The 14,133-nt window shown below is 43.3% G+C and overlaps 2 pseudogenes; one reads left to right on the forward strand and one right to left on the reverse strand.

The window, feature by feature from the left end:
• Positions 1-7,894: 7,894 nt before the first annotated feature.
• LOC101567241 lies at positions 7,895-9,158 on the reverse strand (annotated as a pseudogene).
• Positions 9,159-10,504: 1,346 nt separating this feature from the next.
• LOC101571641 lies at positions 10,505-13,182 on the forward strand (annotated as a pseudogene).
• Positions 13,183-14,133: the final 951 nt, after the last annotated feature.

The following is a 14,133-nucleotide window of genomic DNA, read 5'->3' on the forward strand; positions in this document are numbered from 1 at the left end:
AACACACCTTTCACAATAACACCCCCAAAATGAAATACTTAGGAAACAATCTCACAAAGGAAGTAAGAGATTTATACAGTGAGGATGATAGTGCTCTGAGAAGGGGGATCAAAAGGGATTTCAGAAAATGAAAAGATGTTCCTTGCTCCTGGATAAAAAGAAGCTACGCTGTTAAAATGGACATACTCCTACAATCATTACACAGATTCAATGCAATCCCAATGAAAATACCATTAGTATGTCTCACAGATCTAGAGAGAATATTTCTGGGATTCATCTGAAACAAGGAGAGACCTAGAATAGCAAAATCAGTCTTGAACAACAAAGGAAAGGCAGGAGGCATCACAATTCCTGACTTGAAATTACACTACAAAGGCACTGTAATAAATTCAGCATGGTACTGGCAAAAACAAAAACAAAAGCAAAAAACAAAAAACACCCAAGGATCAATAGAATAGATTAGAAGATGCAGACACAATTACAAACATACTCACCTTATCTTTGTCAAAAGGGCCAAATATATACACTAGAAGGAAGATAGCCTCTTTAATAGATGGTGCTGGAAAAACTGGCTTTCAACACACCAAAGCTAAAACTAGACCCATGCCTATCACCGTACACAGAACTACAATCAAAATGGATCAAAGATTTAAATATTAAAACTGAAACACTAAATATTCTCAATGCTGAGGTTCCATCTTATCCCAGAAAGAATGGCTATTATGAAGACATCAACCAGTAACAAAGGCTGGAGGGGTTGTGGGGAAAAAGGAACTCTTTTCCAACGTTGGTGGGAGTGCAGTAAAGCCAGCAGGGAAGTCAGTGTGGAGATTCCTTAGAAAGCTAGGATTGGAGGTCTCATTCAAGCCAGCTATTGCCCTCTTGTATATTTTTTTTTTCAAAGGAACTGCAAACATCATACTACAGTGGTGTATATGCACCCAAGTTTAGGGTGGTGCAATTTGTCATTGCTAGATCTTGGAAGCAACTCAAGTGTCCGTCAACTGAGGAAGGCATAAAACAGATGGTGAGTGAAGACTCACATGTGCAAACATATTTTCTCACTTGTATGAGAACCTGAAAGAGTTAATAAAATCTGAAAGGTAGAATAGCTACTGTGAATGGAAAAAAATTTACTTAAGGGGAGGAAAAACTGGGATGAGAAAAGGGACAAAAGAAAGAAGGGAAAATATATTCACATGTATATGCAGGATGATTTGGATAATTGTACTGCTGATTTCTGCTGGTCTACTGAAAGGAGCAGTTAGTGCTTAAAATTTTTGTTCTTTTAAATTTTTTAAAAACCAATTTTTTTCTGGTGTATATATGGTAACCTAAATAACTAATTTGAAGACAACATTATACAATACAACAACCATTGTCTAATTCCTACTACATTGGTAGGAATTTTGTATTGTTTCTAATGTTTTAAAAAATCATTTTGTATTTTTGAAACATAAAAGAGCAAAACCATTCTACTCATTATATGTTCTGCCTTAGACTCTTATTCATTGCTTAAAATTAATTTCCATTTTTTAAGCAAGTCTCTCCCCAGTAAATTGACAGGGATAGGAGCCACATAAGGTAAGAAAAGATCTATTGTTGATCAGATCCTTCACAAGGTAAAGGAGAGGCATGTGGTGGAGGCCCTAGTCCCAATGAAGAGATAGGAGCAAGTCTATTTGGTCCTATGTCCAGCCAACAGCTTAGTGTAATCACAAAGCCATTTGTACCTATCTCTATAAGCTCCTCAAAATATTTTCCTTTAATTTTCATAAAACACATGAGCCTTCCTCCAGATATTTCTTGAGTAAAATCAGTTTCCTTTTTGGTGACATTTTTATCAGAGTCTTGCAAATCCACCACATCCACCATGATTAGTCCACTTCTGTCTGTGGATACTATGACTTTCAAGATGAGAGTACAGAACCATTTTTTTTCACTTTTAGGAATGTTTGTTTGTTTGTTTATTTATTGGAACTGGGGATTGAACTCAGGACCCTGTGCTTGCCAGGCAAGCACTTATTCTACTGAGCTATCTCCCTGGTCCCTTAAGTTTCCTATGTTTAAAAAAATGCTTAGAAATTGTCTCTGAAATTCTCAGAACACCTGCCACAACATATGATCTCTTCAGCAACACATGAATTTGGTTATTACACTTAGACTTTGTTTTGGAGTCTCCCAGACCCCTGATGCCCAGCATAATCCTTGGTGGAAGGACCTGTTGTTAGCAAAGCCCCTTGTCTAATGTATGTTCTTTCCTTTGACAGTCAGGATCAGCTGACTTTGGATGTTAAAATCTGTGCCTATTGAACTGAGGTTGATATTTTATTTGTTACATTTTTCCTCCAGTTTTAAAAACTTTTCAAGTTTATTCAATTGCAGGATAATAAACTTATGAAACAGCCCTCATGTATGTCATGAACATAATAGCATGTACTTTTAATGCTGTTTTTCTAAAAACAGTAGCAATAACTATTCTATGTGTATATGTATATGGTTATGGTTTGTGCGTATTTGTTCACCCAAAGCCTCATGCAATCATGGGGCAGACTTCTAGAGTGATTAACTCATGATCCACTGGGATTATGGGTGTGAGTACTACACCCAGCCTGGGCTGGTAGCCTGAATGCAACTTAAGGGAGACAGACTTGCTCCCTGTAGCCACTGTTGCTGCTGTTACTCCCTTTTGCTCTTGCTGTTTTGCTCCCTGCTGTCACCATGAAAGGTTGATCTCTGCATGTGCCAACCTACCTTGGAGCCAGCTGAGTGTGGACTGAAACCTCCAGTAATTGTGAGCTAAATAAACCTTTCTTTCCTTCATTTTGGGTGTTGAATATTTGTCCCAGCAATGAGAGAAGAGTAACTGAGACATGTGTGTATGTGTGTTGTCTAGTGCAAATTTTCACAGCTATTCATTAAAATACAGTCTCATAATAGTCTGATTGTTCTGGTTCTTATGTGGAAATTTTTACTTGCCAGTAAATAATAGGCACACTCACAGACCTGTACTGAACGATTTGACATCACAGTGTACCTTTCTTTTTAAGCCAACCAATAGCGGTAGATATTTAAGCTTTTTCTAGATTTTTGTTGTCCCTGTTTTAAAAACAAAACTTTTAGTAACCATCTTTCACTATGTTTTTTAACACTCAAAGTGTTCCATAGTTCTGATTTTACCTTAGGAAACTAGAATGCTAGGAAGAGTTGCTGGCTTGATCATATGGACGTGCTGTATCTTTCAAAGACTTTTTTGTTAGTACATATTTTAGGTACATAATGTTCACAGTCCTTAGGAGGAAATGGTTCCTTTATACAACACATCTTGATTCCTTTCCACCTACTTTCTTCTGTCTTTCCTCTCTTTGCCCACTTTCCATCTGAGAAAGCTCTCTGTATCAGTAAATGTTCATTTGAGGAGTAGAACGAACATTACATGCAGTACTGGGTTCACCAGGTAGCCCATGGGGGCACCTGAAGAGTCCTGTGTGCATGACTGCAAAGGCACTGTCTCCATGCTGGAGATCCAGAGGGGCCTGTCAAATGTCAGAGCCCTGGAGCTCACCACAGAGTCACTCATCAGTGTAGCCAGAAGCCGGAGTCTGTGCTGGATGCCTGGAAATGGACTCCAAAGGTGAGGGCAAGGGCGGGAGTGCCTCCGAAGAACAGAAGAGAGGTTCCTTCTTCCCCTTTCTTTGCCAACTGGGCCACCAGGCTGCTGCTTGGTGTCGCCCACACCCAGCGTGAGTCTTCCATCTTCAGTAAATCATCCAGACACAACCAGAACTGTGGTAAAGCAATTTGCGAGGTATTTCAGATTCAAACTGATCCCACGATTCACTGTCGCAATCCACTCCTTGTCAGCTTGACAGGCAGACTCATTTCCAGAAACCATATCTACTCTTCAGATACAATGCCAAGTTTGTAATCGCACCTACCATGCACAGCTACCCTGCATACAAATGGCAAGGCACCAGTTCCCTCTCCAGAACAGAAGGCAGAGGTTTTCCTTGGTCATTCCTACTCCTTTTTTAAAAAAAAAATAATTTTATTGAGAAACAAATAGCAATGAGACAGTTTCAAAACCAATTAGTAGGACAGTTTCAATAATTAATACATTGCATACTGTTGTCTTGGTGGTTATTCATTGTACAAGATGCAGACATGATATCCTGTCCACAAACACTATTAGAACAGATCTTTCTATTCACTGAATTAAGAGAATGTAGCTGTATATCTCTCCTATTTTGAATATACAGATACAAAATGGTTATTCATTTGTATCCCCTTTTGTTGCTTAGTTTTGTCAGAGAAGGGTATGCCATTGTCATTCAAATATTGTATGTGAGTGAATTCAGCAAAATATTCCAATATAGTCCAGTAGTCCATAATAGTAGTGGGTTTTCTGTAAGACTAACAATGTCAGGAGTTGTTGACTTGAGTCTTTTACAGCTCAGCATATTAATATGGCTTTACTTTTTATACTTGTTTTTATACTTGTTTTTATACTTTTTGGGTAGATGGCTAAGACCAAGATAAAGCAAGACCTTTTGTATCTGATAAGGTTAGTCAAATCCCCTCAGGATTTATCCTGAAACCCCATACCACAGTTTGTAGATCCTTTGTCAGTGTCAATCGTGTGGATGAGTCACGGCCATTGCTTGGCCAATGTGCTCTCTGTGAAAGTCTGAGAGAATGTTTTCTCTCCATGTGACTCTCCTTAGGCACAGTCTACATCATCGATCACTTTCCTCTACTTCTAACATTTCATAACTTAAACATTATAATACAGGCTTAAAATACTTAAGAACCAATAAGAAAATAAGGATACCTGAATATGTATATAAACTTTTGAATATATATTCAATGATATTAAGAAAATAGGAGAGAATAGTTATAATTGTAATCCTCATTTCTGTAACTGGTCACAGGGTCATAGTGGGTATATATCTTCTAGTACCCATTCTATATCTCTTGACCTTCAAGAAGACTTCAGGAGGTCTTGGTTCTATTCCTGGCAGAGTGGCCCATTTCTCCATTCCTCTGGGTCATTTGTCATTCTACCTGAATTGGGTTGCTGTAGTTTTCTGTTGACCTTAATAACAGGACATGGTAATATTCCATTTGTTTAGGAGGTGAGTTTGTAGCTTATTTGGCCTGGTACCCATTTATTGAGAATTGGGCCTGAATATTTTTATGACCACCTGGGCCATCTAGGTGTTGGCATTCAGAGAAAATCAATAGACAGCAGCAGCTCTGTCACCTTGGCTGTAGCAGTAAAATCAGCAACAATAATAGTGTTAAGAATGCACTGGATACTGACAAGCCCTAGGAACCACTCATATAACCACTCTTTATAAAACAAAGAGATCTACAATTTTTGTAGAATCTCTTGGGTGACCCAAATGTTGACCTACACAAAATCAGACTAATGGTTTCCACTGGATATAGGCAGTGAGCAGGGGCTCAAGCAGAATATGCGGCTCAGGGCCATCTCCTACAGATCCAGCCGGACTTTCTCCTTCAGAAGTGCAGGCTACTCCCACCAAACCTGACCTCCTACCACAGAATGGGGGCTCCCTGGCCCTTCTGTCCCAAACTTGAGGTGCTTGGGTGATTTCAGGGGTACTACTTCTAGCCCTCGTTTTTTTCCAAGTCTGTCTCTTGGGAATGTTTCTCACCTGATCTCTGTGGTAACATAACGCTTCAGTTCTGGAAGGAAACTCTCTTACAGAGTCCTGGACTCGACCTCGATCAGGCCGATCGTTTGGCTGTCGCCTCTGCTGCCCTGTGAAAAAGGAAAGCGAGGTGTAGAATGAGCAAGGAAAAAAAGGAAGAAGAATGTCCAGGGAGTTGGTATCTGATGCCAACAGAACAGCAGGATGGGTGGGTAGGCTCCTCTTCCTTTCCCTCCTCCAGAGGCATGACACAGCTGTGGGACCTAGACATTTTTATTAAAATTAGTTTATTTTTAATCTTTCTGAATTCTCAAAAGGACTTGATCCATTTTTCCATAGGCCTGTCTTCAGAATCACATTGTGAGGGCTGGGGATATAGCTTAGTAGAATAAGTGCTTGCCTGGCAAGCGCAGGGTCCTGAGTTTAATCCCTGGTACTGAAAAAAAAAAATATCATGTTGTTGTAGGACCTGATTCTTTGTGGGGTGAAGATTGTCCTTGTCTGGAGCCATACCCATATTTGTATTATCAAACATTAACCATTATTTTGAGTCATCATTTTCTTTTTTGTAACTCAAGCCCAGAGTTTTATAACCCTTGCAACTCTTTTTGGCCACTTTTCAGCAAACAGTTTGGGGATTTGTTTTTGTCTTTTTGAGACAGGGTCTTGCTGTGCAGTTCATGCTGGCCTTGAGCTCATTTTGTAGCCCAGGTTGGTCTCAAAGCCTCCCCATCCTCCTGCCTCAGCCTCCTGAGTGCTGGGATTATAGGAGTGCCCCACCACACCCAGCTGGGGGATTTGGGTTTTATATATACTTCATCCACAAAAAAAGTATTCTCGTTCACTCTCTCTCTTTTGGAGACAGGATCTTGCTATATAATTCAGGCTGGCCTTGAACAAACTCTGTAGCCCTTGTTGGCCTCAAACTCATCCATCTCCTTCCTTAGACTCCTGAGCGATGGGATAATAGGTGTGTGCAACATGTTCAACTTCTATTTAGTTTTAAAAAAATCTTTTATTTATTTGTTTATTTGGTACAAGATTTTGCTACAAATCTCATAGTGATCCTGCTGTCTCAGCCTCCTCAGCGCTGGGATTACAGGTGTGCACCACCACACCCAGTTTCAGTGGCCAGCACCAGCATGCCCAAATTTCCAGTGCATGGTATGTGGTACTGGGGGGTCAAACCTGGGTCCTTGCACTTGCCAGGCAGGTGCTTAGACCACCAAGCTATCTCCCCAGCTCTCTATCTAGTTTTTAAAAATTCAATTTCAGGCTTTTCTCTTTCTTGGACCTCAGGCATGCTAAGTACCCGCACTCACAATACCTACTCTCCCACTGAGCTACATTCTTACCATTTTTTTCCTCTGGTACTAGGGACTGGGCCCAGGGGTGCTTACCACTGAGTTACATTCCCCAAGCACCCCCACCCCCACACACTTTGTCTTTTTGAGACAGGGTCTCACTATGCAGCACAGGCTGGCCTTGAGCTCACTTTGTAAACAGTCTGGTCTCCACCTCCCAATGATCCTTCTGTCTCAGTCTCCTGAATCCTGGGATAGCAGTCATTTGCCATCACATCCAGCCATTCACCAGCCCTTTTCATTTCTTATTTTGAAATACAGTCTAAATTTCCCAGGGTGGCTGCTAATTTGCAATCTGCCTGCCTCAGCCTCCCTAGTAGTTGGGATTACAGGTATGTACAAGCATGCCCAGCTACTTTTGTTTTGTAAACTGGCATCAGAACTACGGATACATTACTGACACAAATTTGTAAGGGGTAGTTATTTGGTGGCTTTGTTTTCCCCAGTGCTGAGGCTCAGACCCAGGACTTGCATGTGACAGGCAAGTGTCTGCTGCTGAATTTCACCTCCAGCCTACAGTTTTCTTATTAAGAACACTCTCAGTTTTTATACAGTGTTTTTCTTCTGCATTACCTTCTCCTCCTTCTTTTGCAATAGTAAGGTTTAAAGCTGGAGTGTTGCACAGGCTAGCCAAGCAATCTACAACTGAGTTACACTCCAGCCTTTTACATTTTTAAAAAGATTTTTAAGACAGAGTTTCACTAAGCTGCCCAGGCTGGCCTTGAACTTTCAATTGTCTTGCCTCAGCCTCACAAGAAGCTGAGATTACACACACATGCCTCCATGCCCATTTGTATTTTCTTCTGAAAAGAGGAATAAGATGAACACGATGCAAGTCATGGATCTTGCTTGTTAAGATGAGACAGTTTCCACAGAAACTCCAGCATAAGACTTTGTGGTACTCCTGACCTAGTCACTTCTGCTTCTCTCTCTTTCTTCTCTCTTTCTGTGAATACTACAGCATCTGTCTGGGCTATCTCTTCAACCATGGTGAAGTCAACTCCATTGGGCTGCTGTTGGGCCACAGCCTCTAGCCTAAGGTGGTACTGTTCTGCTTCCTGCTTTCTTGAGGAGATGGCGCCGGTATTCCTGAGCTCTTCAATTGGCCTCCTGGAGTTGCTGTTGTAGTAACTTTCTTTTGCTACCTTCCTTACTTTCCCCCACACTATTTGTTATCTCTTCCATCCTTGGTTTCTTTGTTATTGGCAATTTCTCTGCTTCTTCCTCTTCCTCCTCAGTTACAGTCTCCTCTGCAACCTGAACAGCAGGTACAGTTAGAACTTGTTGTCCATCTTGCATAGTTATGATAAATGGCTGGCTAAGGCCTCCAGGAGGGATGGCAGCTCAGAGGGACTCCTTCAGTCACATGGTGATGACTCTCTGGCCTCCACTCCCCACCACATGTTGGACTGATGAGTCAACAGAACTTCTCTCTATGATTTCCTCTGAATTGGCTGAGGTGGTTTTGGTGTTGGCTGAAGAAACAAGGCTAGTGAGGTTAACAGCCTCTCCCAAGGTAAAGATGAATGGAGCAGCCACAGTCATGGGGTGCTCCTGGGGCTGGCTCTCTCGGAGTTAGGAGTGACCTGCCTCTGCATCACTTCCTGGAGGATGGTCAAAATCTCAGTATTGTTTTTCTGCAGGGTTATGTCAAAGGCAGACTTACTAAACTTGCTGAAAGCATGGACATCAGCTCCATACAGCATCCTGATGACTGCACTCTGTGGCCCAGTGCAGAGCTGTCATCTTCAGCATGTCCTTGGCATTCACATCCACACGATTCCTAACAAGCAGCTCCACGATGTGTCTGTTTCCATTCACTGCAGCCACGTGCAGAGGGGTCCTGTCCACTCCGGTGCGAGCATCCCTACTGACGCCTGTGTGAAGCAGCACTTCTGCAGTGGGGTGGTGACCGTACTGGGCTGCAAGGTACAACGGGGATGTTCCAAGCCAGTCTGTGGTAAACGGAGCACTGTTTGCCGTCAGTGTTCTCACTTCATCATCTTGGCTTTCTCTTGCTGCTTCTAGCAGCCTCTTCCCCAAGTCTACCAGAGACATATTCACGCATAAGAACAGAGGTTTTTAGGTGGCTCCTTGTCCCGGATGCTGCCGGCTGTGCTTTGACCAAGTTCGCTAGTTTGGCCTCGTTTTCTTCTCTGGTTAAAACTCCCTGTTAGTGATGGTTACTTTTTAGCCTTTTCATGTATGCATATTTTGGGGGCCTTTATCCTCCCAAGGAGAAATGGAGGCAACAAAATGGCCATCATTTTTAATACGTATAACTTTCCTTACTAATGCATGAATCCTCCCACCCCCATGCTGGGTCCAACTTGAACCTGTGCTTCTTTCATCCAGAGTATTATAAAAGCTTAGAGTCCAAGCAGTGAGTAATCTGGGCTGCAGGCCGCACAGCCCCTATATAACCGCCCGCCCCCTCCCTCTGTGCCTGTGCCTCTGCTGGAATCTGGCTTTGCCCAGGCAGGCAGGCTGCTGGTGGTGCCCATGGATGGGAGCCACTGGTTCACCCTGTGTTTGGTGGTGGAGAAACTCGTCCAGAGAGGACACGAGGTGGTCGCCGTCATGCCAGAGGCCAGCTGGCAACTGGGACAATCACTGAATGTCATAGAAGGGAGCTGTACAATTTCTTACATTCTAGAGGTGTTGAACCCATGGTTAAAGGACCTTAGTGATCCTACATGGGAAGGTGAGGTCTGAAGTTTCTTTCATACGACCAGGAAAGAGTTTGGCTGGTTGTGTTTAAATTATAAGCATTTGTTTATTAAAAAATATATTAGAATTCCTTAAAACGCACTTTTTCTGATAGAGTGCTTCTGGATCCTTACAAAATTTATGACTCTAGTGTCTCCAAATAGTTTTCATCCCATCTGTAATCTTCGCCAGAATAATTTGCTGTTATCCTGAAGAAGGTGGCAATGTCCCAGTCCTTGCGTTCCCAGTCATTGCTTGGACCTCTTGGGCGACTCGACTTTCAAAGTGAGTTCAGCATCGTGTTGTCCACTTGATGTTCCACTTATTTGGACCTTATTTTTTTTTTTTTAAGTGTTAGATTTAGCTTTCGAAATTTTCCAAACACCCGTCACAGCTTATGATCGCTTCAGCCACACATCATTGCAGTTCTTATGCGTGGACTTTGCTTTCCTCTATCCCAGAACTGTGATGCCGACGTGGTCTTTGCTGGTGGAAGCAGTCACTGTCAAGAGAAAAGCCTTCACCTAAGGATGTTCTCTCTCTTTCGGCCCATTTAGGGCAACCCAGCTTTGCTCATTAAAAATAGCCTTGTGATTCTTCACGGAACTGTAATTTTTTAGTTGAGATTACAAATTTAAGATTTCCAATTTGACATTTCCTCTGGCTAGTGGAGTGTTTGGTGCCAATTTATTTAAATGGGAGGCAGCGCGGTTTACCCTGGGATAGGGAGTGATATCTGAGCGAGGCAGCAAGATGGCCGCAGGATTCTTCCACGGAACAAGCGCAGAACAGGATAATCGGTTCAGCAACAAACAGAAGAAACTACTGAAGCAGCTGAAATTTGCAGAATGCCTAGAAAAAAAGGTGGACATGAGCAAAGAAAAATTGGAGGTTATAAAGCCTTGGATAACAAAACGAGTTACAGAAATCCTTGGATTTGAAGATGTTGTCATGATTGAGCTTATATTCAACCAGCTGGAAGTGAAGAATCCAGATTCCAAAATGATGCAAATCTACCTGACTGGATTTTTGAATGAGAAAAATGCTAGAGAATTTATGGGAGAACTTTGGCGCCTGCTGTTAAGTGCACAATAAAACATCGCTGGAATCCCTTCTGCTTTCCTAGAACTAAGAAAGAAGAAATAAAACAGAGCCAGACTGAACAAGAAACATTGGGCATCAATGAAAAGGCAGGATGAAGACAAAGATAAAAGAGATAAGGAAGAAAAAGAAAGCAGCAGAGAAAGAAGGGAGAAGTCTCGAAGCCCAAGAGGATGCAAATCCAGATTTCCTTACCCTAGAAGACGTCTTCCCCTGTCAGGAGAGAGAGAAAGAGCAGTCATTCTCCATCTAGAACCAAGAGCTGGAGTTCTTCTCCTGCTCCATAAAAGGAGGAAAAAACTCCAGAGCTCCCTGAGCCTTCAGTGAAAGCAAAAGAACCTTCAGTATAAGAGGCCACATCTACTACTGACATCCTGAAAGTTCCCAAGCCCGAGCCCATGTCAGAACCTAAAGAACCTGCTCTGGAAAAAAAATTTCCAAGACAGAAAAAGAAAAGACCCGGCCGAGGTCTCGGTCACGTTCCAAGTCAAGGTCACGGACCATTCTCGCTCTCCTTCTCATACTCCACCAAGAAGGCGCCATAGGTCCCGATCAAGGTCGTATTCATCCAGGTGGCCAAGCCCAAGAAGAGGACCATTTCCTCGAAGAAGAGCCCCACCACGACGAATGCCGCCGCCTCCAGGGCGTAGAAGGAGTAGATCTCCCGTAAGACGAAGGAGGAGGTCATCAGCATCGCTGTCTGGGAGCAGTTCGTCCTCCTCATTTCGATCCCGGTCACCACCCAAGAAACCTCCCAAGAGGACTTCTAGCCCCCCTCAAAAAACTCAGAGGTTATCTCCTCCAGCGAGTTCTCCAAGGCGAAGGCACAGGCCATCCCGGCCAGCTGCTCCACCACCAAAAACGTGTCTTTCCCTAACACCCCAGCAGTTAAACCACACAACAAAAAGCCCTGTTTCTGTGTCTTTGGGGAGGACTTCAGGTAAGGTGACAAAACATAAAGGTACTGAGAAGTGAGCATCGCCATCACCAGCACCAAAGCCTAGAAAAGTATCTGAATCTGCAGAAGATAAAGGTAGCAGAAGGGCTGCCGCTGATTCTGTGCGGCAGAGACACCAGCACAGACCACAGAACCTGCAGTCTCCACTGACTCTGGCTCCTCCACGTCCTCTGAAGATGAGCGATCCAAGTGATCCTATGTGGAAAACGGTGACGTGGGCCGCGGCGGAGACAGACCTCTTCCCGGAGCGAGTCTCCATCACCACAAAAGCGCCAGAAAGAGACTGCCCCTCAGATGCAGATGGGAAAGCGATGGCAGTCGCCAGTGACTAAAAGTGGTAGACGAAGGAGAACCCCTCCCTCGCCTCCCCCCGCCAGAAGACGCCCTCACTCTCCCCAGCTCCTGCCCCACACCACCACCAGGACAAGGGACTCCCTCCCCTCCCCTCGGTGGGGCTCACCTTCTGGAGAGGATGCTCTCCTCCCATACAGCGGAGGCGCTCCACTTCTCCACCTCCAAAGAGGATGGCTTCGCCTCCGTCCCCCTCCCCCCCCCAGAGAAGGGCATCGTCATCCTCACCACCCAAACGCCGGGTCTCCCCCTCTCCACCTCCCAAACAGAGAAGCTCCCCAGCCGCTAGAGACGCTCACCTTCTGTCTCTTTGAATCTAGGAAAGGGTCTTCCCTGATCTGTGCTTCCAGGCAGGCCCGGTCACCACAACCAAGCAAACGGCATTCTCTCTCACCGTGGCCTCGAGCTCCTCAGCCCTCAAGTCCTCCACCTGCTCCAAGAGGAATGGCGGCCTCACCCCAAAGAAGGCAGTCCCCACCTCCGAGTACAAGGCCTATTAGAAGAGTCTCCAGAACCCCAGAACTTAAAAAGACAAAAAAGGCTGCCATTCGCGACACGGGCTCTGCCCTCTTCATCTGTCTCTGGGTCCCCTGAGCCGGCGGCTAAGAAGCCCCCAGCATCCCTGTCCTCTGTCCAGCCTCAATCGCCCTCCACAAAGGGCTCCCGCGCGGTGCCGGCCAGGAAGGCTAAGAGCCCCATGCCAAGCCCATCACCAGCCCAGAATTCGGATCAGGAAGGAGGTGGGAAGAAAAAGCAGGACAAGAAACACAAAAAGAATGAGAAACACAAGAAGCACAAAAAACAAAACAAAACAAAAAAAACATGAAGGAAAAGGCTGTGGCTGTAACCGCTGCGGCTTCTGCTGCCCCTGCGGCTGTTGCTGCTGCCACAATCATATCGGCACTGGAAGAACCCGAGGCAGCCCCAGTCCAAGAAGGAGACTGAGAGCGAAGCTGAAGGCAACCTGGACGACTTGGAGAAGCACCTGCGGGAGAAGGCTCAAGTGTTCCCACAGTCCTAGGGGGAACTCAATTCAATTTCAAAATCGCCAAAATGTATCTGAGTTTTATACTATAACATTTGTTGTAATAATTTCCAGGTTGAAGTTCACCATATAAAAAAGGGGGGGGCATGGATTTACATTGCAAAAGGTGTCCACAGTGTATTAGTGACATTTTTTTAATGACAGCTGACATAAATTCATTTAGAGTAAAATATTTTAAGCCAAAAAAATCTTTTTCTAAAAAAGAGGTTTAAGGATTGTTGGCATTCTTATTTCTTTAAATGTCCCTTGCAATTCCCAGGGAGACTTTTACCTTTTTCTTTCTCTTTTTTTTTTGTTCACTTTTTCTTTCTTTTTTTGTAATAACAATAATAATTTAGTATATTTATAATGATTTACAATTTTAAAATTATCTTACCATTCCTTAATATCTGTAGTGATCATTACATGGCTATTTCTTTCTTTCTTTCTTTTTTTTGCCTTCAATAGTTGAGATTTTATTGGTGGTATTGAAGACCAGTACACATGATTCACTTTGTACACAACTCTTAACACACATATCACAAAGAGCCATGTGTTGCTTTCAATTATTCCAGTGAGTTTCCAGCTTCAAATTTAGAGGCAAAGTTTCTGTAAGAGGTGTTCACTTTTTCTTATTCAAGTCGACACACCCATTTAAGTTCTGTTTCCAGCCTTGTATGATTTTCAAGCTTGTCCAGAATCAGATGGCTGTTGAAGCACCACAGAAGCATAAGTGGATGTTCCAATGCCACAATCTTTCCTTTTGTACAAATAATTCCATTTGTACCCCTAGAAAGAAATGCATCCTTTTCTTATTCTCATTTTCTATATCCTTTTCATGATTCTGAATTGTCAATTTTGTTCACAAACAAAATTGTTCTTTTTCTGTTCATGTGCCATGCCCACATTTTGATTTTTTTTAATGTTTATTTATTTATTTATTTATTT

The sequence above is a fragment of the Octodon degus genome, unplaced genomic scaffold (genome assembly GCF_000260255.1).
Source record: "Octodon degus isolate 3935 unplaced genomic scaffold, OctDeg1.0 scaffold00089, whole genome shotgun sequence".
Lineage (NCBI taxonomy): Eukaryota > Metazoa > Chordata > Mammalia > Rodentia > Octodontidae > Octodon > Octodon degus.